Source organism: Cupressus sempervirens, chromosome 11 (assembly GCF_028749045.1).
Source record: "Cupressus sempervirens isolate cs-2001-9-10 chromosome 11, ASM2874904v1, whole genome shotgun sequence".
NCBI lineage: Eukaryota > Viridiplantae > Streptophyta > Pinopsida > Cupressales > Cupressaceae > Cupressus > Cupressus sempervirens.
In genome coordinates, this window is record NC_143128.1 from 183,971,804 (window position 1) to 183,998,222 (window position 26,419).

The following is a 26,419-nucleotide window of genomic DNA, read 5'->3' on the forward strand; positions in this document are numbered from 1 at the left end:
TATTTTTATGGTTGTTGCATCTACTCTTTGCATATTTTGGAACTAATAAGGATATTGAGAGTTGTTTTAATTGCATAATTGATTCACCCCCCTCCCCCTCTCAACTATATTGCTTTGTTTTACTTTCTAACAATCTTAACCTAAAAGAACTAATTGACTAAATAATTGAATTGGAATTATATTTTGAGTGTGAAGATATCAAAGATCCCAAGATGGTTAAATTTGTGAAGGCAAAGTTGAAGGGTAATGCAAAAAATTGGTCACAGAAGATGAAGGGTTAAAGTAATCTACTAAAAAAAATGAAGGGTTAAAGTAAGAATGAAGATTTATTTAGGAGTATAAAAAAGAGTAATATTGAGTCCTCATTAGAAAAGGCCATGTGGAAGCCGATTAGGAGAAAGTTGCTTGTTACCTTAATGTGTTAAGGCCAAGTATTCATGAGGAGTTGAATCTAGTTAGAATGACTAATATTGAAGAGGCATACCAGTTTTTCTTAAGGATGGAAGAAAATTTAAACAATAAGTTTGAAAGAAAGAAAGGTAGACAAGGTCATGGTGGAAGATACAACATACAATCTTATGGAGGCCAAAATGAAAACTAGAAAAAGAATGAGAAGGCCAATAGAATTTAGATTTAGAGGGGAAATAATTTCAACCATTCCCAAAATCAAAATAAAAAGGATCAAAGAGGAAGACAAAGAGGTCAAGGACTAGGAGGAGGATGTTTTTGTGGGACTTAATTCCATTATGGAGAAGAAGGATTAAATAGAGCTTATGAGTATCCTCAACATCAAGGGAGAACCAAAAAAAGACTTGAGGTAAATGCATAAGTTGCATGTATAGATGCATATTCTAAATCATCACTTTCTAAAGATGCTAAAAGAGGAGAAGTCTTGGTTATCAAAAGAGCCTTGATGAGTGATGAGAATGAATCGAAATAAATAAAGAATTTTTTTTACACCACTTTCAAATGTAACGGTAAAGTATGCAATGTCATGATTGATAAGGTAGCACATATAATCTTGTTTATGAGGAAATGGTTAAGTAATTGACTTTATACAAAAAGAAGCATCCAGATCCTTACTAGATTGTTTAGTTGCAAATAGATCATAAGGCCTCGATTAATGAACAAGGTTTGCTAAAGTTTATTATTAGTAACTATCATGATGAGGTTTTCTATGATATTATGCTATGGATGTTATTTTTTATTGTGGGAAATGCCTTGATAGTTTGATTGTTATGAAATATGTGATAGGTATGCAAACACCTATTCTTTGACAAGGGAAAAGTTCGATAGAGCTAAAACCATAGAGGAAGAAGAAAATGTATGTAGTAATGGAAAAATATGTTTCATTGATGAAAGGAAGTTCCTAGAATGTAGGAGTCATGAACATTTGTTTTTTTCTTTAATTCCAAAAGATGGTAAAGAGGAAGTGGAAGATTTACTTATAGATTTGCTACATGAGTTTTCGAATATTGTATTCGATAATGTTCCTGATGGATGATAATGCATGGAAAAGATAAGTTATCAGATGGACTTGATTCCAAGCAACAATTTTCAAAATAAGGCAACACATAGAATGTCACAAGTAAAAGTGAAGAGTTGAACAAACAAATGCAAGAGATATTATAGAAAGTGCTGATTTGAGAGAGTTTGAGTCCATGTGTTGTATCAATAGGTGTAGCACCAAGAAAAATGGAGAATGGAGGATGTGTATAGATTCTTGAGCTATCAATAGGATCACTATCAAGTAAAGAGTTCCCTTGCTAAGGATGGATGATATTTGAATGGTTTGAGTGGATATGTGTATTTCAAAAAGGTAGATTTGAAGAGTGGATATCAAAAATTGTAGATCCAAGAAGGAGATGAATGTAATATATAACCTTCAAGGCAAAGGAGGGATTATATGAGTGGTTAGTCATTCCTTTTGGGCAAACCAATACACCAAGCACATTTGCGCGACTTGTGAATGAGACATTGGAAGAATTTTTGGGTAAGCTTATCATTGTCTATCTAAATGATAATTTTATTTTTGGTAAGATGTTAGAAGATAGTATAATGCACATTCAAAGGTTTTTTCAGAAGTTCAAGGAAAAGAAACTATTGATTAATATGAAGAAGTACAACTTTGTGAAGGAGTTACTATATCTAAATTTTTTAGTATGAACAAAAGGTCTAAAAATGGACCTAGAGAAGCAAATTAATATCCTTGAATGACCTATCTAGAGGAGCACTAGTGAGATAAGATATTTTCATGGTTTGGCTAGATTTTACAGAAAACACTATCACAAGGGTATGTGCAAGATCATGGTGTACCAAACTATGGCCTTAAGTGGCAGTGAAAAATCAGCAAATCAGGTTTATGTCAACTTGACACATAATTTTGAAGTGGTTATGGACTTTATATCAAAAAGTTGTAAGAAAATAATTTGTAGAAAATTGAATTTAGTTTCTAAACTACTAGGCCTTATCAGGAGAAAAAAATAATTGATTGGTCAAAAGTTTGAATTTTAATGCAGTACTAAGAAAATTTCAGGGCGAAAATAAAAAGTAGGTGTATGTCTGACCACCTTAATCAAAATCAAATTATAATATTTTTTTAATATAATTATAGATATGAAAACTAGACTCATGCCCGGATGTGACGCATATTTTTTGATATTTTTATTCCAAATAAATAATTAAATATGAATTTTCTACCAAAACTTTTTCAGATTAAAAAAAGTCCCGTGTTTGACCACCCTAACTAATAGAAAATTTGATCAAATTTTTCTTTTTTTGTTTTTTTCTTATATTAGGCGAAGTATAGAATGTGACGCAACTTTTAGATTTAAAAAATGTTATACCGTTTGAAAGTTATAGCTATTTTTCATTCAGTATGTCAATCAGCACTTTACAATAATCTTCATTGATAATTAACTAATAAATACTTATCGAACTCAGAATTCGACATAAATTATATTGATGGAATCTAGAGAGCAATATTAAAAAACCCATTTCATTTCATTCAATTTCGATCAAAATAACATTGTCAGACGGCTACCTGAAGTTTGAGTATCACTAAAACTCTCTATAAACACATCTTTGGGGTTGACCAGGCAGGCTTGGTAAATACCAAGCCTGATCGGATATCCGATTCAAAATCGGATATCCGATTTGACTTCGGATATCCGATATGGCTCGGTAGTCAAATTCCAAAAATCTTCAAATTTTGGAGGGAAATTCGATTTAAACGTTCTAATTTTTTATTTTTAAATTATTTCACTTATATTAATATGTAAAGGCATATTTCAATATATTATATATATATAATAACGTAATGTAAACATACAAGATATAATCTAGTAATATATAATAATATCTTATGTTAATCTTATTACAATCTATAAATATAATATATATTATTATTATTTTTACTAAATATAATAACGTAATTGATATATATATAAAATACCTAATATTTTCATTAAATGTAATATGTATTATATATTATTATATTAATATGTATAATAATATAATATTTATATAACAACGTAATATTTTTATTAAATATAATATATATTATAAATATTATTATATTAATATGTATGTTATTAATATATTTATATAATAACGTAATATTTTCATTAAATATAATAATGTAATATGTATATGTATATATATATATATTATTATATTGATATGTATATTATTAATATATATGTATATTATTAATATATAAGAGTCAAAGGGGGTCATAGGGTGACCTATAACCCTCTTTGACCCATTAAACGACGATATATGTCTCTAGGGGTCCTAGGACCCCTAGGGACATATGTCGTCCTTTAATGGGTCAAAGGGGGTCCCTTTGACCCATTAAATGATGACATATGTCCCTAGGACCCCCAGGGACATAGCCGAATCGTTCATATCAGTCAAAGGGGCTCATAGGGTGACCTATGACCCCCTTTGACCCATTAAACGACGACCTTTGTCTCTAGAGATCCTAGGACCCCTAGGGACATATTCAAATGGGTATTATGGCTCAAAGGGGGTCATAGGGTGACCTATGACCCCCTTTGACCCATTAAACGATGACATATGTCCCTAGGGGTCCTAGGACCCCTAGGGACATAGTCGAATCGTTCATATGGGTCAAAGGGGGTCACAGGGTGACCTATGACCCCCTTTGACCCATTAAATGACGACATATGTCCATAGGGGTCCTAGGACCCCCACGAACATAGTCGAATCATTCATATGGGTCAAAGGGGGTCATAGGGTGACCTATGAACCCCTTTGACCCATTAAATGACAACATATGTCCCTAGGGGTCCTAGCACCTCTAGGGACATATTCGAATGGGTATATATGGGTCAAAGGGGGTCATAGGGTGACCTATGACCCTCTTTGACCCATTAAACGACGACATATGTCCCTAGAGGTCCTAGGACCCCTAGGGACATATTCCAATCATTCATATGGGTCAAAGGGGGTCATAGGGCGACCTATGACCCTCTTTGACCCATTAAATGACGATATATGTCTCTAAGGGTCCTAGGACCCCTAGGGACATATTCGAATGGGTAATATGGGTCAAAGGGGGTCATAGGGTGACCTATGACCCTCTCTCACTCATTAAACGAAGACATATTTCTCTAGGGGTCCTTGGACCCCTAGGGACATATTCAAATTGTTCATATGGGTCAAAGGGGGTCATAGGGTGACCTATGACCCCCTTTGACCCATTAAATGACGACATATGTCTCTAGGGGTCCTAGGACCCCTACGGACATATTCGAATGGATATTATGGGTCAAAGGGGGTCATAGGTCACCCTATGACCCTCTTTGACCCATTAAATGATGACATATGTCCCTAGGGGTCCTTGGACCCCATGAGACATATTCGAATGGGTAATATGGGTCAAAGGGGGTCATAGGTCACCCTATGACCCTCTTTGACCCATTAAATGATGACATATGTCCCTAGGGGTCCTGGGACCCTAGGGACATATTTGAATTGTTCATATGGGTCAAAGGGGGTCACCTTATGACCCCCTTTGACCCATTAAACAACGACATATGTCCCTAGGGGTCCTAGGACCCCTAGGCACATATTCGAATGGGTAATATGGATCAAATGGGGTCATAGGGTAACCTATGACCCTCTTTGACCCATTAAACGATGACATATGTCTCTAGAGGTCCTAGGACCCCTAGGGACATATTCGAATCGTTCATATGGGTCAAAGGGGGTCATAGGGTGACCTATGACCCTCTTGACCCATTAAACGACGATATATGTCTCTAGGGGTCCTAAGACCCCTAGGGACATATCAGAATGGGTAATATGGGTCAAAAGGGGTCATAGGGTGACCTATGACCCTCTTTGACCCATTAAACGATGACATATGTCCCTAGGGGTCCTTAGACCCCAAGGGACATATTCGAATGGGTAATATGGGTCAAAAGAGGTCATAGGGTGACCTATGAGCCTCTTTGACCCATTAAATGATGACATATGTCCCTAGGGGTCCTAGGACCCTAAGGACATATTTGAATCATTCATATGGGTCAAAGGGGGTCATAGGGTGACCTATGACCCCCTTTGACTCAGTAAACAATGACATATGTCCTTAGGGTTCCTACAACCCCTAGGGACATATTTGAATCGTTCATATGAGTCAAAGGGGGTCTTAGGGTGACCTATGACCCCCTTTGACCCATTAAACGATGACATATATCCCTAGGGGTCCTAGGACCCCTAGGGACATATTCGAATGGGTAATATGGGTCAAATGGGGTCATAGGGTAACCTATGACCCTCTTTGACCCATTAAATGACGACATATGTCTCTAGGGGTCCTAGGACCCCTAGGGACATATTCGAATCGTTCATATAGGTCAAAGGGGGTCATAGGGTGACCTATGACCCTCTTGACCCATTAAACGACGATATATGTCTCTAGGGGTCCTAGGACCCCTAGGGACATATTAGAATGGGTAATATGGGTCAAAGGGGGTCATAGGGTGACCTATGACCCTTTTTGACCCATTAAACGATGACATATGTCCCTAGGGGTCCTAGGACCCCTAAGGACATATTCGAATGGGTAATATGGGTCAAAGGGGGTCATAGGGTGACCTATGACCCTCTTTGACCCATTAAATGAAGACATATGTCCCTAGGGGTCCTAGGACCCTAGGGACATATTCGAATGGTTCATATGGGTCAAAGGGGGTCATAGGGAGACCTATGACCCCATTTGACCCATTAAACGATGACATATGTCCCTAGGGGTCCTAAGACCCCTAGGGACATATTTGAATCATTCATATAAGTCAAAGGAGGTCATAGGGTGACCTATGACCCCCTTTGACCCATTAAACGATGACATATGTCCCTATGGATCTTAGGACCCTAGGGACATATTCGAATGGTTCATATGGGTCAAAGGGGGTCATAGGTCACCCTATGACCCCCTTTGACCCATTAAACGATGACATATGTCCCTAGGGGTCCTAGGACCCCTAGGGACATATTTGAATCGTTCATATGAGTCAAAGGGGGTCATAGGGTGACCTATGACCCCCTTTGACCCATTAAACGACGACATATGTCCCTAGGGGTCCTAGGACCCCTAGGGACATATTCGAATGAGTAATATGGGTCAAATGGGGTCATAGGGTAACCTATGACCCTCTTTGACCCATTAAACGATGACATATGTCTCTAGGGGTCCTAGGACCCCTAGGAACATATTCAAATCATTCATATGGGTCAAAGGGGGTCATAGGGTGACCTATGACCCTCTTGACCCATTAAACGATGATATATGTCTCTAGGGGTCCTCGGAGCCCTAGGGACATATTCGAATGGGTAATATGGGTCAAAGGGGTTCATAGGGTGACCTATGACCCTCTTTGACCCATTAAACAATGACATATGTCCCTAAGGGTCCTAGGACCCCTAGGGACATATTCAAATGGGTAATATGGGTCAAATGGGGTCATAGGGTGACCTATGACTCTCTTTGACCCATTAAACGATGACATATGTCCCTAGGGGTCCTCGGACCCCAAGGGACATATTTGAATGGGTAATATGGGTCAAATGGGGTCATAGGGTGACCTATGACCCTCTTCGACCCATTAAACGATGACATATGTCCCTAGGGGTCCTAGAACACTAGGGACATATTTCAATCATTCATATGGGTCAAAGGGGGTCATAGGGTGACCTATGACCCCCTTTGACCCATTAAACGACAACATATGTCCCTAGGGGTCCTAGGACCCCTAGGGAAATATTTGAATCGTTCATATGAGTCAAAGGGGGTCATAGGGTGACCTATGACCCCCTTTGATGCATTAAACGATGACATATGTTCCTAGGGGTCCTAGGACCCCTAGGGACATATTCGAATGGGTAATATGGGTCAAATGGGGTCATAGGGTAACCTATGACCCTCTTTGATCCTTTAAATGATGACATATGTCTCTAGGGGTCCTAGGACCCCTAGGGACATATTCGAATCGTACATATGGGTCAAAGGGGGTCATAGGGTGACCTATGACCCTCTTGACCCATTAAACGATGATATATGTCTCTAGGGGTCCTAGGACCCCTAGGGACATATTCGAATCAGTTATATGGGTCAAAGGGGGTCATAGGGTGACCTATGACCCTCTTTGACCCATTAAATGATGATATATGTCTCTAGGGTTCCTAGGACCCCTAGGGACATATTCGAATGGGTAATATGGGTCAAAGGGGGTCATAGGGTGACCTATGACCCTCTCTGACCCATTAAACGATGAGATATGTCGCTAGGGGTCCTAGGACCCCTAGGGACATATTTGAATGGGTAATATGGGTCATTTGATAGGTTCATGTAGGTTGTCATAATCATATCTTGTCATTAGACAAGTCAAAACGTTCTAGAATTGAGTTTTGGGGTTTGAACAAGCAGGCCCTAGTTTTTAAGCCATTTTAAGGAGGGTTTTGAAGTTTGGGTGTTGAGGAGTGTGACCAAGACCTATAATCTTGAAAATCCTTAGTGTGTTGGTCCCTTTGTTGAAGCCTTGGTGTGTCTAATTCCTCCTTGTGTGTCCTAGAGTTGAAAGGTACATAAGTGGTGTCCAGAGATTTCTTGGTGAGGAAAGAAAGAGAATCAGTGAGTTGGCCCTTGGGAAGGAAGAAAACTTGTTGTGAAAATGCCTCCTAAATATCAAATGGCTAGAGAACTTGAAGAATTGAGAGAAGAGTTGGCAAAAGAGAAGAGAGAGAGGAGATAACTTGAAGCATCTAGAGTGAGGGAAGAAAGACAGATGAGAAGAGAGAGGCTGAAGCTTATTGCAAGGATAGAATCCTTAGAAAAGGAAAGCCAAGAACCTAGAGGAGAAGAGGTTAGAGGAAGAAATCATGGAGAGAACCATGAAGAAGAAGAGGTTGGTAATGCAAGGCAAGAGCATGAGACAACAGATGATCCTGAAGAAAGGAGATTTATGAGAATCATTAAGGCAGTACAAGGTAATGGTGGGAAGAACCATATTGATTTTCCAATATACCAGGGTAAAATGGATAGTGAAGAAGTGCTAGGGTGGATAGAGGCCCTTGAGAACTACTTTGATCTTGAAGACATAGAGGCAGATAAGAAGGTAAAAGTAGCAACAACAAGACTGAGAGGAACATCACTCACTTGGTGGACTAGTGTTCAGAATGAGAGAGAGGAAAGGTGGTGTAGGGCACCTAACCTATGTGGCAGGGGGGAACAAGTATCTCTGTTGCCGGACACCTTGCCACTCCATGAAAGCAAGGATTCAAGTAGATTAGGAAGTTGGAATAAAGGTTTGGTCCATAATTTACAAGTTGGTCTATGTTTTGTAATAAAGGCACATGTAAGGCCCACAAGCATTTTGGTGTGGTTATAAACCAAGTGACTCCATGGGACCAAAAGGCCTTAGAATAGGGTATTTAGAGTCTAAATAGTATTAGCAAAAAGTGGTTTTTTGTTTGTTTTATGGTTGGGAACACCTATATGGTCGTTCCAATGGTCATGTAGACCTTTATATATGTCATATGTGATCTCAGTTGAAAGGGGGAGATCAGAGTGTACGGTGGTTTGGAGAAAAAATAATAAAAACTTCAATTTTCTGGAAATTTACTTAGTTGCATTTAATAAATCCATATGACCAATTTTGAGTCAATGGAATAGTTTAGAAAGTTAGGGAATGCATAAAAACTATAGTTTGAAATTTGAATTTCAAATTCAAACGGTCATATTAGTTTTGGAGGGAAAGTAGTAATTTGGTATTTGTTTGATTAAATAAACCTTTGTAACCAACTTGGTCGGTTGGACAGGTGCATATAAGCCTATTTAAGTTGTAATGAACATATGCAAGACATAAATCATTATTGGTACGGAAAAAATCATAGAAATTGTATAGAACAACAATCATACTTTCCTCTGCATCAATTAAAAAAATAAAAAATAAATGATACTTATACATACAATGGGGCTCTCTATGCGAATGAAAATCCCTGATGATCTAGGACGCCGAATCTGTACAGGCTCATCGCCAGTAGCCACACCCTATATACAATATATAATGTAATTAAATGAGATTACCACAAACATTTTACAAGAATGCATCAATATTTAATCAATTAGAAAACATCTAATTACCTTTCCTTTGTCAATGCATGCTGGCTCACCCCCCGCACTTTGTCCCCCTGGGGCAGGTGGTATCTGCAAGATAAAAGAAATATTAGCAACCATATATGCTACAATATCAAATAGAAAAAAGAAATGCGAACACAACATAATGTACTGTAGATGTCTCAAGGCCAAATGAAATGGCCGAGAGTGTAGCATCATCTATCTGTCTGAGCTCCTCCTCGGTCATCAACTAAACATGAATGAAGATCACATACATGTAAAAGTCAGTATGGCTTAAAAATTAAAATTACTCTATTATAAAAATTAACTTTAAATCACATATTTCATAACAAAAAAATGTATACACGTACCGACACCGAAGGAGTCCATGCCTCTACATTCCCCTCCTCTTTCGCATCAGGGTCTGTAGCCTCTGCACGTGTGTCTAATACAAAATGATACTCAGGAAGATCACCTATGGGACCCATGCAAATATTCTTGCATGTAATGTGAGTGTGAGGCACACAAACGTGTGATGAGCTAGCCGATGATGAACTGGCACCAACATCATCAACACGAGGAGGCAAGACTGACCTAGCCTGAGATATCATTAGGCTACTTAGCCTATGAATGGCTCTGATGGTCTGAGAGCTAGCCTCTGCCATAATATCTGGATGCTGCACTCAAGGAGGGGGGGAGATATTAGGGGGGGGACAAAAGTGCCAAGTTTCTTCCACTGGGAAGAGGGTCTATCCTGAGGAGCTCCTAGTCCTAAGCCCATGTTGGGCTTCATGCTCCAATAGTTCACTTTAAGTTTCAAAACAAATTTTGCATATAATTTTTTAAGGAAATAAAATGGTATTTCTAAATTTCCATGTGGAGGGATATCAAAGACCATCCACCAACGGTCCCAAAAATTTGCACGTATGGCGTCATTTGTGCACCATTTAATCGATAGTTTGGTTTTTTTTGGGTCAACTGGTATACCCGTTTTTGGGTTAGCAAAAAGGTTTGCCAAATCGTCTTTGGTTATGTTGAGGGCCACGACCTCATCATAATCCAAACCATCATCAAACATCTGGTGCATTTCATCACGCCAACGAAGAGCGGCATTTTGTTGGTTTGTAAGAGTTTCAATGTTATCCACTATGGTGTTTAACGTGGATAACATAGGAGCTAGTGCAGGTACATTATTGTATGTTCTATGCAAACCTCTCAACTCAGTGAGATTTTCATTTATCAAATCCTCGATTCGAGGAGGGTTTTGAGGAGGTAGAGGATCATTTGGTGGACGGTTTTGTGGGGATACTGGATCGTTTGGTGGTGGGTTGCGAGGAATATTATTCCCTGCCTCAGTGTCATCATTTTGATCAGCCATTCCTATTGAATTGCAAAACGTAATATATATTTAAAAAAAATCTAAATTTTAACCATTTTTGTCAAAAAAACCCTAGATTCAACTAAAACAAACAAAATCTTGTTAAAATCTATTAAATTAAGGTTAAAAATGAGTCGGGGGGGGGGGGGGGGGAAACATACCTGATATCTGATATCTGATTTGCTATCTGATATCCGATTTATTATCTGATATCCGATCTGACTGGCCCAAATTCGTGTGAAAATAAGGGCCGCGGGTCTGTGATTTTGTGTTTAATCCATGCGCAAGTATCGGATATCCGATATTATAATATATATAATATAACATATATATTACATTTTATATATTTTTATATTATATTTTATATTTATTATATTAATTTACTATATATTATAATATAAAATTTTATTATTATACTATATTATTATAATTTATAATATATTATACTTTTTTATTATATATTATATTATAAGATATTACTTTTTATTATTATATTATATTATATATATATATATATTATATTACATTACTATATATTATAATATATGAAATATTATATTATATTATTATAATATAATATGTTATTATAATATTATTATTATAGTATAATATTATACGATTATAATATAATAATAATATTATTATTATATTATAGTATAATAATTATTATAATAATAATATTAAATAATAATAATATTATAATATAATAGTATGATATATTATTTAATATTATTATTATTTTTTTATATCAATAATAATAATATTAAATAATATATCATACTATTATATGATTTTAATTATTAGTCGGATATTGGATTTAAAATCGGATATCCGATATCAAATCGGATATCCGATATGATATCGGATATCTGATAAGGCTCAGCTTAACCTTCCAGGTTTGGTTCCTGGATAGGTAAAAAAAAGTCAGAGTAGATTTTGAAGCTCTTTTAGGCGTCTTCAAACTCTTTTTTTTTCACATCGCCACTTTTTGGCACACCATGATCCTGCACATACCCACAAGTTTTATAAGTGTATGTGGACCCTTGACTAACATAATGAGAGGAGATATGAAAGAGTTTAAGTAGGCTACATGAGTGGACAAAAGTTTTGATGTGTTGAAATAGAAAGTTACATAACAACTTGTTTTAGCACTTCTAGATGTTAATAAAGTGTTTCAAGTAAATAGAGATGCTAGTGGAAAAGCTATTGGAGCTATTTTAAGCACTATAAACTTTTCATAAGCTAATTGTTTTTGGTTAACTTATTAGGCATTTTTGGGTTGACTCATCAACCATTTCCCAAGATTGACTCATTAAGTATACTTAGGTTTTTTTTTTTATTTTAAGCTAACACAAGTCATTTAATATTATCCTAGGGTTTTTCCTAGTTCAAATATATATCTTCTTGTTGTGGTATCGATTTGTAAGTAGAGATTGAAGATTTTAATAGGTTAAAGTTATTGGATAATGATATTAAACTTTCTTTTTGATGGGCACAGGCCAACGAGTTTGTGAAACATGTTAAATATTTGTGTCTTGTGTTTTCTTATGGGATTTATTCATTTGTGATATTGGTTATATTTTAATGCAATTATTATATTTTGTTTATCTAACCCTAACAGATTTGAGGAAGGATAAATTTCCAATGGGACCATATAATAAGTTGAAGATGAAGAATTTTGGATCATGCAAGATACCAAAGTGACATAGGGAGGTATGAGATAACTAGGGCCAAAGGCACACCCATCTATTCAAACCACTTGCAAGTGTAAACATGGTGGAAAAAAATACCAAATTACAAAAAAATCAAGAGCTAGAGGAAGAAATGCCTTCATATATTCATTCAAATAAACAAATGCATTCCCATCTGTAAGGCCTTCTTGGTTACAACCACATTATAATTAGATTTGACCACAAAAATTTGCAATTCAACTTTCTTTTGTTCTTCCTATCTTATTACTCCTTTAATCCATGCCTAAGACTCTACCAAAGACCTTTTTAAATACAAGCATGACCACAAGTTGGCCTGTTGCAATTACAACCAAAATAAACTCTGATATTAAATGCTAGAATAAGCCACACATCAGCTCTCAGTAAATACCTATCACTAAATTAAATGCAAAGGTTGTCTTCGATAGGAAACCACACATAGACAACTTGGCAAACGAAGAATCCAACAAATGTTGTAACTTGGCAAAATCAACAATACTTGGCAACCAAAGTAAAGTCGAAAGCACTCGACAATGCTCAAAAACCAAAGGAACTAGATAATGCTCAGCAACCAAAGGATAACTCAACAACAACTGTGAACTCAAAAAATAGTAAGAAACTCAGCAATACAAGGCATTGCAACTTGGAAACAACTAAGAATAAGGAAAACATACAGGATAGCAATGTAACCCAGGATGCTCCTGCATCATGAAGAAACATTGTTTAAGGAATTCTTATGAAGTAGAATTTCCTAGTGAACTGAATATTTCATCAATATTTAACATTTTATATCTAAAAGAGTATCATGGAGGAGGTGTTAAAGACGAGGTCACAAAAGCACATTGAAGTATTCAAGAAACTACATCAACTACAAATGAGATTGAAGATATTTTGGACAGCCATATTAGCAAAAGCACAAGAAATATGACATATGAAGAATAACTAGTCAAATAGAAAGGAAGACCTATTGAAGATTCATTATGGCTAACAAGGGAGGAGGCTAACCATCTTGGTTTTCCTTTGAATGCCTAAGATGTGACAAGGTAACTTCTCAAATTACCTTGAGTGTTTGATGTAGGAGTATCTAGGGTGTAAAGGAAATCTTGCATCTTCCAAAAATATTTTTGGTTTGTGTTTTTCAATAATGACTATTTTTGGAAGCTTACAACTTTTAGTAAGTTGGTCGTTGAGCTCAAAATGTTTTGATTTCTTTCTTGGAGGTTCATTTTAGATATATCACCCTATTAGTAAAGTTTCATTGCAAGATCAATTCTTTTTCTGAAGAGATTGAATTTGTTTAGTATTGGCAGTAGCGTATAAAAATTTTGAACTCAAGTTTGAAGACTTTAGAGGCTCCTAAAAGGAGTCAAATCTTTGTTGGATAGAGTGTCTCTTCTCAAATTACCTTGATTATCTAATGTAGGAGCATCTTGGGTGTAAGGGCAATCTTGCATCACCCAAAAATAATTTTGGTTTATGTTTTTGAATAAGGGCCTTCTAAGTGAAGAGTTACTATTTTTAGAAGCGTACTATTTTTAGAGAGTTTGTTGTTGACCTCAAAATGTTCTTTTTTCTTCCTTGAGGTTCACTTTAGATATGTTTTCTTTCCAGTACAGTTTCATTGCAAGATCAAGTCTATTTTTAATGATATTAATTTTTTTTCAATATTGGTAGTAGGGTATAAAAACATTGAACTCAATTTTGAAGCATTTAGAGTCTCTAAAATGGGTTCAAACCTTAGCTGATTGGCATAGAAATCAAGCATTACAGAACAATTTGTGCATTTCCAAAATGGGTCATAATAACCAATCATAGCAACATGCAATGAGTTATGATCTCCAGAAGTTGTGCTACCTAAAATGAACAAGAATTTTAAAATTGATTTTGAGTTTCAAAATTTGTTGGGGCTTGTTGTAATGTAACAAAATATGAATAATAATATATTAAGGTTGGTCAACTCCAAAGTTTTTGCTTAAAATTTATAGAACCTTCTTGGGTGGCTAAAATTGCCTATATAAGGAAGGCCTATATGGTTGTCTAATATAGTTATGGGGATGTGGCTCTGACTTGCAAAATATTGTAAATAAAATGCCCATGTGGCTTAGAATGTCATATTTTGTAATATTGTAACTCCATTTTGTTGAGATAATAAAAGTCAATTTCTTTTTCTTGTATTTTTTCGTTATTTCTATATTTTTGTTGTATGTGTTTGTATTCATAAGGGGATTACCCTTCATCAATATTCACCATGCAAACTTTATCAGTCCCTTTAAATCTTGTTTGGAGGATATCTAAAGCTTTGTTTGAATAGTTAGCTACTATTATTTTTGGAAAAATTACCTCTGCCAAGGCTACTTTAGTTAAGTTTAATGCTTTTGCACCTTTTCTCCTTGACTCTTTCAATAGATTCTTTTAATTATTTAAGAACACAACAAATTGAGATGGGTTAGTTATATTGACAAATCCATTGACCACAAGCTCCCACAATTTCAAAAGAATTAACAACCAAATAACTATGGTACCATGTAAAGATATCAAAATCCTCAAAACTGGGTAAACATAATGACTTGCAACTATGAACTTCCCAAACACTAAGAATGCATAATGGAATAACAAATGAAGATAACAAAGAAAATGATTGGATATATGGAAGACTCTTTCTTTCTTTCTATAAAACTCTAAATTAAATTATTAAAAGTATAAAACATACTCCTACAAACTCAAAAAATAAAACTAATAACTACAATTGACAATTACAAATTAAACTTGCAGCAATTTGGGGTTGTATACAAAGTACCTTGAGCTTCTCAAAGCCCCACAAACTACCTAGAGAAATCAATACTCAATAGATAAAACACACACCTACTACTATCATAAAATCTATGAATTGAACTGAGAGTTGTACACACTTGTCTTGGTAAAGGATATAACAAGGTTCACCATAACAAAGAGGAGGGAGAAAGAATATTAGTGTTAAAGTTGCCAAAATGTCTTTGAGTTGCATTACTCCCTTGGCTTCCACAATGGTTGGATAGAAGCAACCACTTGGTAGAGTGCCTTCTATTCAGCGTAGGCCTTTCAGCAGACGTAGTGTTGCTCAATTATCAACATGGCCTTGATAATTGATGAGAAAGGGATCACACGCCGTATTGGAAATCGTCACCCCAACTTGTGGGATGATGATTTCCTACAATCTCTTTCAATGTTTTCTAATGTAACTTTCTTTCTTATATCTGGGAATCAAGTCTTAGTGTATGATATTTGAATCTTTTGATCATTATCTTTTTGTTTCCTTTGAAATGATGATTTCCTATAATCTCTTTCAAAATCTTTTGAAAACATAAATTAATTAACTGTATTTTATGTTTGAGAACCAAGTCTTAATATATGATGTTTAAACTGTCTCATTATTATCTTATTGTCATGCTGATCTATTCAGACTCCCTCATACGATGAACATTCTGGAAAGCTCATTAATGAGGTAAAGGGCATGTTCAATGCTCTTAATGAGAATTGTTCATCTGTAGATGATTTGTACCGATGACTTAAAATGGTCAATGATGTAGAACGCCTTGGAATTGATCATCATTTTAAAAATGAAACAAAAGAACATCTTGACTATGTTTACAGGTTTTCATGTTTCTTCCATCTAGTCGTTGCAACTACATTGTAGAGTGTATTCTTTAGTCTATTTCTAATACCTAATAATTGTTTGAATAGCAGATATTGGAATGATGCGAATGGCATTGGGTGTGGTAGAGAGAGTCCTTCTGTGGATCTCAACACCACAGCCTTGGGCTTTAGAATTCTTCACCTCCATAGATATGGTGTCTCTTTAGGTGATATCTATAATCACTAAATCCAAAGAACTTTTATTTAAATTGCAAAATACATTTCGATATGTTTGGAAAATAGTACAATCATTATGAACCTATTGTGAACTATTTGTTCAATAATGGCCATATCTATGAAAGATAAGATCAATACAACATACAAGGGTTAAAGGAATTTATGAAAGAGAATTCTCACATTTTATATGATAAAATAAGATGAAAGTAGTTGGACTATAAATGTTAACTGTTCAATAATAAGCTCCTCCTCATTATATAGAGATTCGATATGATTCATGAGTGATAGATATGCACAAATATACTAATAATAAGTATAATATTATGAGTAATATGATAGTACAAACACTTTTAGTTATTTCAAATGAATTATTTTCCAAGAAAAGATGATCATTATTGCACTTCAATTATAAATTTTAGAAGCATTTAAAAAATAAATATTGAAATCTGAATATATTTACATTTAAATTAAAATAATCATTTTATGATTATTAAGGGAATATAGTTATCTAATCAATTGTATTTTCTAAAAGTATTGGATGAAGTTGTTTCTAACTTGATATTATATTAGTTATGTTGCAACAATTCACAAATAAAGATGGAAAATATTTGCCTAGTCAATCAATTGAGGAGGAGCTAAGAGCATTCTAAACTTGTTTCGAGCTTCACTCATTGCATTTCTGGAGGAGCAAGCCATGGATGATGGCAAAGAATTTTCTACTTCATATTTGAAAAATGCTCTACCCAATATTAATAATACCAACCTTTCAAAAGAGGTATCTATATCTATTAATATTATTTTATGTTATCTATCAATTGCAATTCTAAATTATATTGTATGACAGATGCAATATAATATAGAGTATGGTTGGCACACTAATGTGCCTAGGTTGGAAGCATGGACATATATTGACCTATATGGAGATGCCAAGACTACGAACAAGTAATTTCAATACCCTCTACCATACCCATCTCCCCTAAATCAAAATACATAGATAACTTTTAGAAAAAAAATTTAGTCTTTTATTTTTGATAGAATGGAAAATTGGGTTTTTTTAATTTTATTGAGCCTATCTATTATATTTTAACATTGTAAATTTGGAGTTCTTGTAATGTTTTCAACTCAAAATTTTTAGAACTCACCAAGATAGACTTCAATATGTTCCAATCAATTCAACAACAATAGCTTCAAATCCTCTCAAGGTAAAAAAAACTAATGTTATGTAAGATATTCTCTTAGCTTGGAAATTAAATTATTTATGACATAATTCATAACCAAATAGATGGAAAATTATATTTATTTTACAATGGGTGTGCATTATAGATGGTGGATAGAGTTTGGGCTAACTAAACTAGAGTTTGCACGTCGTCACCATGTGGAATTTTACTTTTGGGCAGCTGCATGGTGCATTGAGCAAAAATATTCTACTTTTAGAATTGGGTTTGCAAAGATGGCCACTATGGTCACTTGTTTGGATGATATTTATGACACTTATGGAACTACAGATGAACTTGAAATCTTCACAAAAGGCATAAAGAGGTATTTATTTTCTTACATTTATATAATGGTGAGATATAAATAAAAATATTAAGCCATGTATCTATTAAAATTCTAATTATCTCCATAGGGATTATTATGCTCATGTAAATAATTGATAGATTAATGACACTCTATCGTAATTTATAATGGGTAGATATAAACAGGTTTAATTTTCTTTATTTCTCATGTACTTTCAAATGCACATATCTCTTCACATTAATATATACATTTGAACAATCCAATATATTGATGTATTTCTAAATTGAGAGATAGATATATTATGTTAATATATTATTGTTTACTTTATGAAGGTGGGATTTATCATACATGGAAGGACTTCCAGAATTTATGAAGTTGACATTTAAGGTGTTTGATGAAGCTTTGAGGGACATGGCTCAAGAGACTGAAAAAACTCAAGGAAGAGATACACTTGACTATCCAAGAAAAGCTGTAAGATTTTGCCAATATTTAATTTTAATACATATATTTGATATTCTATTAGTATACAATCTATAGGAAATAAATTTAGTTCAATTAATATATTCATTTCACTAATTTATTTAGTCTTAATGCAACTTAACGACTATTATATTTTATTTAAAAGAATCATAAAATGTGAGATAAGTGAAAATTTATTTTTAAAATTTTATAGAATTTGATTTAATATTTGTTTTGAGTCTTATTTTATATCTATTTTATAGTTTAATTACTCAAAATTATTTATACTAATTTGGAATGTTCTACAAATATAGTGGAAAGTTTACATAGATGCTTACCTTCAAGAAGCAAAGTGACTTGCTATGGGTTCTATGCCTTCTAATGAGGAATATTTAGAGAATGGAAAAGTAAGCTCTGGGGCTCGTGTTGTGACCTTACAACCTGTGCTCTCATTAGATGCTCCCATTTCTAAGGATGTTATTAACGAAATTGATTATCCATCAAGGTTTAATGATCTTTTAGGCATAACCCTTAGATTAAGAGGTGACACAAAGACTTTCAAGGTATGTTATAAATTTAGAAAGTATAATTTTAAAATATCATGTTTATTCATGCATAAGATTGATTGGTTACATTAAAAGGAAATTGTGTATAAAAAATTACAAATTTATATTCATTTTTGAAGGCCAAGGCAGATTGTGGAGAAGAAGTATCATGTATAACATGTTATATGAAAGATCATCCCAGATCTACAAAGGAAGATGCATTAGAGTATCTCAATTATTTAATTGAAGAAAATCTCAAAGAATTAAATTGGGCATATTTAATATCTGATAATGTTCCACTACTTAGCAAAGATCATGCATATGGTTTATCAAAAGGTCTCCAACTTCTCTACAAAGAAAGAGATGGATTTAATGTCTCGGGCATTGAGACAAAGAATATTATCAGCAAAACCATGATTGAACCAGTTCCTATGTGACTATTTTATTAAGTTATATCTACTTGTTATCAAGAACATAGTCTCCTTTTGACACATAGAATTTATCATAATTACTATGGTTTATTAATTATCTATGTGAATGGATTTACACACTTGTGTGGTTATAAATAATGATTTTTCTGTCAAAATATTAATAGCCATGTGATTTTCATAAGGTTTTTTTCCCTTATTAGTATCATCCCATGCCTCATTTTATTTTGATAAATGTTCTTTTCTATAATTGAATGAAATTTAATCTATTTTATAATTTCCTAAAATATTTTCTTATATGAGTATAAATCACATAAATTAGTTCACCATTTCAAAGAGTCATAATACTCTTTTTAATTAGTAGTCTATTTCCAAATTAATGAAAGTAGATATTTATAAAAGATTTTATTTGAATGTACATACACACACACTCACACTCACACTTGATCTATAATTGGTTGTAGTTCCATAATTATTTTATTAATTATTTAAATTATTGTTTTACACTCCATAAAAGTGCAAGTATTTGGGGGAGAAGAATGGGGGAAGAAAACTCCTAGTGTAGCCCAACACTTATTTATTCTTGATAATATGCTCATAACTAAAATATTCTCCTTGGATCAATAGTCATATATGCGCATTTATGGATTACCAATACATACAAATTTAGACTTGCAATTTTGAACTTCCTACAAAGTATTCTTAGAAAATTTAAAATTATATCATATAAGGGATCTATTGACACTGATCTTGGTGTTTCTAAATGATTCATTTCCCGTGTGTTAATAAATGCCTCCCTCCATGCTGCCATAATCAACATACAAAACAAAACAACTTCCACAACCAACTAAAACCAACATGTTTGTTTTTAATAGAGTTATTATTTATTTCTATGAATTTTATCAAAACCACTATGATCATAAGAATCATATCAACACACAATAACATAGTTGTGGGAGTGGAGTTATGCTAGAGAAATCCATCTACAACCTTCCCCTTTCCCTTAAACCTTGCAGCCTTATGTTCTCTTGTCTTGAAATCATCATGAATGCATATGATTATCTCAACTTAAGATATTATTAAGGATAAAATAAGAAAAGGCAAGGAGAAGATAGAAAAAAGTGATAAATGTTCGTATTTGATGATAGCCAAATGTACATACTAAGGAATCCAATAAGAAAACAATCACATCATTTACTATACACCTTTATTTTGTTAATTGTAAAAGTAATAACTAGAATGGGAATAACTTTAAAAAATGAATGGAGTATTAATCAGGATAAGCATCCATACTCATATAGACAACAACATAAGTATACAAAATGGTCCTAAGAACCAATATCTATATTCTTCTTTCAAGTTAAGCCAAGCAATCATAAAAAGTGAGAGTTGTCTCTTAAAACCAAACCAAGCCACTTTTATCTAATATACCACAACAAGAATATAATTTCTAAGAACATATTTTAGGAAAAATTTAGTTCTAAAAGAAGTTGGGACCCTGGCACTACTATTCAAAAAACTTATAAGTTCTAGAAAAAATGTTTAAAAAATCCATCCAAGATACCAAGATCTTCTATCGAAATAATAGAATCATATATAATGAAAACTCATAATTGAGAAGATAACATACCATACTTATCCTCTTCAATGTGTATTACATAGATTTTATAGGTCTTTGCTATTAAGCTTTGAGAGTGGAGACCAAATAGTATTTAGATAAAAGCATAACTTATAGAATGCTAATTTTCAAAGTATAATATACATAATGCAATAATAAAAGAGCATGATATTTGGTGAAGTTATGATCTGTAGTAAGTATATCCACCCTAGTTTCTAAGGGTACCATACCTCAAATGCTATCTTATATGAAGTCTTAGTCATCCACCAATTAGAAACCCTAAGCTAAACAATAAATAAAATACCAAATAATCAATGAAGATGCTAAAATAGTTAGGCAAGGAGAGTAGGACATACATACACTATTATATACCTCCATCAAGCATAGCATCAAAAAGGAAATATATAGCCAAGTTTCTAAATATACATTTATATATATGTTAATAAAATTAGAGTAATAAAAATTCATATAGTTTATCTTGACTAACCATAAGAAAAAAAATGAAAGTTAAAGTGTCTAGTTGTCATTAAGAGAATGAGTATCCATTGCAAACTCAAAGATTAACTCCATCACTTATGTCATTATCTTTGGGATTGTCTGCCATGTGTCGCTCTATCATTTTCTAGTTTGGCCACCTTGTCTACAACTATGTGCCACCTCACCTCCTCCAACCTTGACTCCTATCGAGCCTGCCATAACATGTGGTGGTATTTGATGTTTTTGTGTTCTTTTGCTATGATCTCCCAAAAACATTCCATTTGGCCATGCGGCACCATTAACTTGTCATCACTATGAGACCCTTCCTCCACCTAGCACTGAGTGATTTTTTTATGATCTCCCAAAAACATCCCATTGGGCCATGTGTCACCGTTAACTTATCATCACTGTGTGACCCTTCCTCCACTTGACACTAAGTCATTTTTTAGATGTTTGACAACCAATACTGTGATAACATGAGATTGGTCCACGTGTCTAGTTGCTCCAACATGTATCTCAATTTGCATGCCACATGGTGAATTTTTGTTCACTTTTAAAGTCATTGCATCGATCCATGTCAGCTGCCAATTCATTCAAAATTAACCTAATTTCCACCTTTAGTTGGCCTAGGCCCAACGCGAACTATACTCTAGCATATCAAAAGGAACTTTCCTTTGAGACATAAGGTAACATTACATTTGTATATAAAAACATTAAAGGAATAAAACTCCTACTAAATGTGGGATATTTTTTTAACCCTCATTTAATTGTTCTACATGCACCTGCAATGAGGAAAATTCTCCTCTTGGTCATCATACTTACAATTTTCTACAGGGTGTTGACATGACATTGCACCTTTTTTATTGCATATTTCCAATGCAAATTCAATCTCAACCTCATGGAATTCAAACCACCTATTGCACAATCTTGTTTTAATTTGGTTCATTCCCTATGTGCTTTTGACATGATCATAAGGCATGATATGTTGTTTGACAATTTAAAATTCCTCTCTCATTTGTGTGCATATCATGTTTCCCTTTTGATTATGTGTATAGTTCTGATTGCTAGAAAAGATGCAGATTTCCCTCCATTAAAGAATATCGTCCCTTTCCATACTCATTTGCATAGAAATGTAGTGTACCCTCTCAAAAGTAATGCCCATTTTGAAGTGTTCCAATGTGGACACTTCAATTGTATCATTTTCTTTTTGTTGTATGTACATGAGTTGATTGGGAAAGAACTCTAGAATATACTTAATTTTGTTTCTTCAGGTGCTTCATGCATAAGTCTTTGGTATTTGACTCTCCACAATCCATAGATGAGATGTAGTGGCTAGAGGGAACATGAATACTTCACAATGATTTCTACAATTTAAGATATCAACAGCGATAATAGGTTTTATTATTTGTCCGTTGTATTGAAGAACATTATTATTACATGTTTGGGTAGTGATCTCAACTTGCATACTTTGTGTAATTGTAATATCAACTCCTTATAGGGTTGAGGCTTCTAACAAGGGCTAGTCCTCTAACAAGGACCAAAACACTATAAAGATGTAATAGACTCCTAATAGGGTCAATATCTTTCACAAGATATTTTTGATTACTGGGTCATTTTGTGGGTATGATCTCCACCAAGGTTTTACGTTGGCATGGGTTTCCCTAGTTAACTAAATATGGTGTTATGTGTTGCATTATTTTATGGTTGTGTTTACGATTCAACATAATCAATTTACTTTTACATGCAATTAATAAGTTTGTTAATGATATCCATAATTGGGCAAAATTTTATGAAATACAGATTCACCCCTGCTCTCAGTATTTCCTATTTCTAAAAGCACATGCCTTACACTTTCCTTCAATCTAGAATCCTACTTACAATTGGTACCTTGAAAATACTACCTGAAGACTTTGGATACCCTGCCAATGAATACAAGGGCTCCTATTGACTGGGTATTTCCTAAATTTTTATTTCTATTTGTATTAAGATGTGGCATTTCTTATCAATTTTGATTAAAAATATCTTTCAAGAAATGAAGCTCCCACATGTTATAATAACTCTACCCACAATTTAGGGAAAATAGACCCTACCCTAAAAAATAAATTGAAACAATTGAAAATTGTAAAATATCTAGTGCTCAATATAGCCTATTGAATCCATAACACTTCCAATAACAAGCATACCTTCAAACACAAGGTGTATTCATCTTCTATGCCTCCACACAAGTTTAATCTAGACTGTACTAGAGTTCTCTCTCATTAGAAAACATGCCAACATGATTTACTCTATTGGTATATTTGTCTTTTATGTTGGAATCTCCTAAAAAGCATTCAAATTCTCCTAACAAGGACTTATTTGCATTGAATGTATTTCATTGACTCATAATAGGGTTCATCCTCTAACAAGGAACTTATATAATAGTATATCTTTTTCTAGGTACCATCCCCACTAGGGTTTTCCCTATGATCAAGGATTTCCCTAGTTAATAAATCTAGTGTTATTATGTGTTGAAAACAGATTGATACAAGTATGACAATGTGTTTCAATCATCATTTTGTCACTAATATCAAACCTACTACTTATTGGTAAGAAAACTACTTAGTTTATTTTGAGTACTATCATTTATTTGATTGATGAAGAGGATTTGATCAAATAAGATAGCAAAAGCACCTAGAGAAAAGGTTGTGTTATGGTATGTAAAAAGGAGTATAAAGATCAGTTAAGATAGTAATGATATAGTGCATTCATTATCTACTTAAGGTTGAAAAGGTTGGATACACTAACAAATTCTAGAAGAACAATTAAGAAGAATTGAATCTACCAAGCTTGACTGACTGGATAGTAGGTGCCAAGGAAAGTTAGTGCAAGTCGAGTAGAAAATCAGTTGGAGCCGAGAAAAGTCACAATTTTAGTGTATGCCAAGTGACACAATGTAAAATGAGTAAAATTTTGTTGATGTCAAACACTACTAAACTTTAGTGTTTGCCGAGTGATCTAGTTGATGACGAGTGGAAGAATGGTATGGAAGCTGAGTGACAACATATTGATGTCGAGTGCCAGTATTCATGTTCAATCATGGATTTGACAAATCTGAGCCGACTACTTTATTTTCTTGAATTTTGTGAAGCATGTGGAGGATAACTATGATGAGTTGGTGGCACAGAATTCATGGTAAACCATTTTGAGTTGAATTCAAAGAGGATTGAAGGAGAAGTTTCTAGAAGGGAATAAAATGAAAAGATGGGTAGATTCATTAAATCCTACCTAACCATAAAATGGATGATAGAAGTTGAATGACAAAAGATCTTAATTTTCTATTTATAGAGATGGTTGGCCAGAAGTAAAGGTTGTCATGTACAAGAACTTAAGGAAGACAAGGATTCTAGGGTATTGCTTCATTAGAGACCAAACGTAAGAGACTGCTATTGGAAAGCAATGCAAAGTAGAGAGACTTAAGGGTATGCATGCTTGAAGAGTGAACAAGCTGTCAGAGATGAAGTATATGAAAGCCAAGAAGAATGGAGGACTAAACAAATTTTCTGTAATCTACAAGTGAGTTGTAAGTTGTTACTAGATCAAGCCTTACTAGTACTTTCTAATCATTGTACTAGTCTAGGGTAAATCCTTTGGATTAAGGTTGACCTAATAGTCATTTGTGAATCCTTTAACTAGATGACATTCCAAGTGAATGATCTAAAGTCCTCTAACAAGGCTCACTCCTAAAAGGGTGATTGATATCCTCTAACCAGGTCACATTTAATAGTGGGTATTGTAACCTTCAATAGGGTTGGCCTTTCACAGGGCATCACTTCAGAAAAGTGAGAATGAGGAATATGTTATTGGTGGTTTTCCCCAAATTGGGTTTCCATGTAAAATCATTGTGTCAAATGTGTTATTGAATCTATTATGTTTCATGCTTACATTTTTGCAAAGTCAATTTGACAGTAACCTACAAGTTTAAGTGAATGCATGATCTAATGGATGCATGGATGATGAATATGTTTTACGGATATGGATTCACTAAGTTATGAAAAAATTTATTTGTACATCTGGACCTTGGATAACTGATTCACCCCCCCTCTCAATTATTCTAAAGAATTCCAAGAATTAGTATTAGAGTCATTTTCTTAAGAGGACTAGTTTTAAGGGACTAGAAGTAAATGATCAAGATTCCAAAAGGAGAGGTACCCAAGCTTAATAGAGATAACTTTCTTGCATGGAAAAGTTTGATGAAGCTACACCTAGGTCTTGGAGATCATGCATAATCTACCATTGCTACTAAGCATGCTGATCCTACTGGAGCCCTAACTGCTGAAGATCTTAAAAAGAAGAAAGAACACAATCAAGCAATGTTGGAGATTTCCTCTTCCCTAAGCTATGCCAAGTTTGATGGCATCAAGGGTTGTGATAGTGCAAAGAAAATGTAGGATGCTCTACACATTATCTATGGAGGTAATGCAAATGTTTTAAGAGCTAAATCTAAAAATCTTAGAGATAAGTTCGATCATATGAGAATAAGTTCGATGATATGAGAATGCAAGAAGGGAAAATGTTGCTCAATATTTCTCTAGGATAAAAGATGTTGTTAATGTTATAAGAGGATCTATTGGTAAGATAGATGATGAGACTATATTAAGAAAAAATTTCAGAACATTGTTTCCCATCTATGCTATTAGAGTTTCTGCAATACAAGAACTGAAATGTATATAATGATCTAATCTAACTCTTGAAGGTCTAGTAGGTAGGATCACTACTTTTGAGCTATCTAATTTTGATAACTTCAAATCTGGAAATG

The 26,419-nt window shown here is 34.1% G+C and overlaps 1 pseudogene; it reads left to right on the forward strand.

The window, feature by feature from the left end:
• The first annotated feature begins 15,717 nt into the window (after positions 1–15,717).
• LOC149528809 (alpha pinene synthase, chloroplastic-like) lies at positions 15,718–19,538 on the forward strand (annotated as a pseudogene).
• The last annotated feature ends 6,881 nt before the right edge of the window (positions 19,539–26,419 follow it).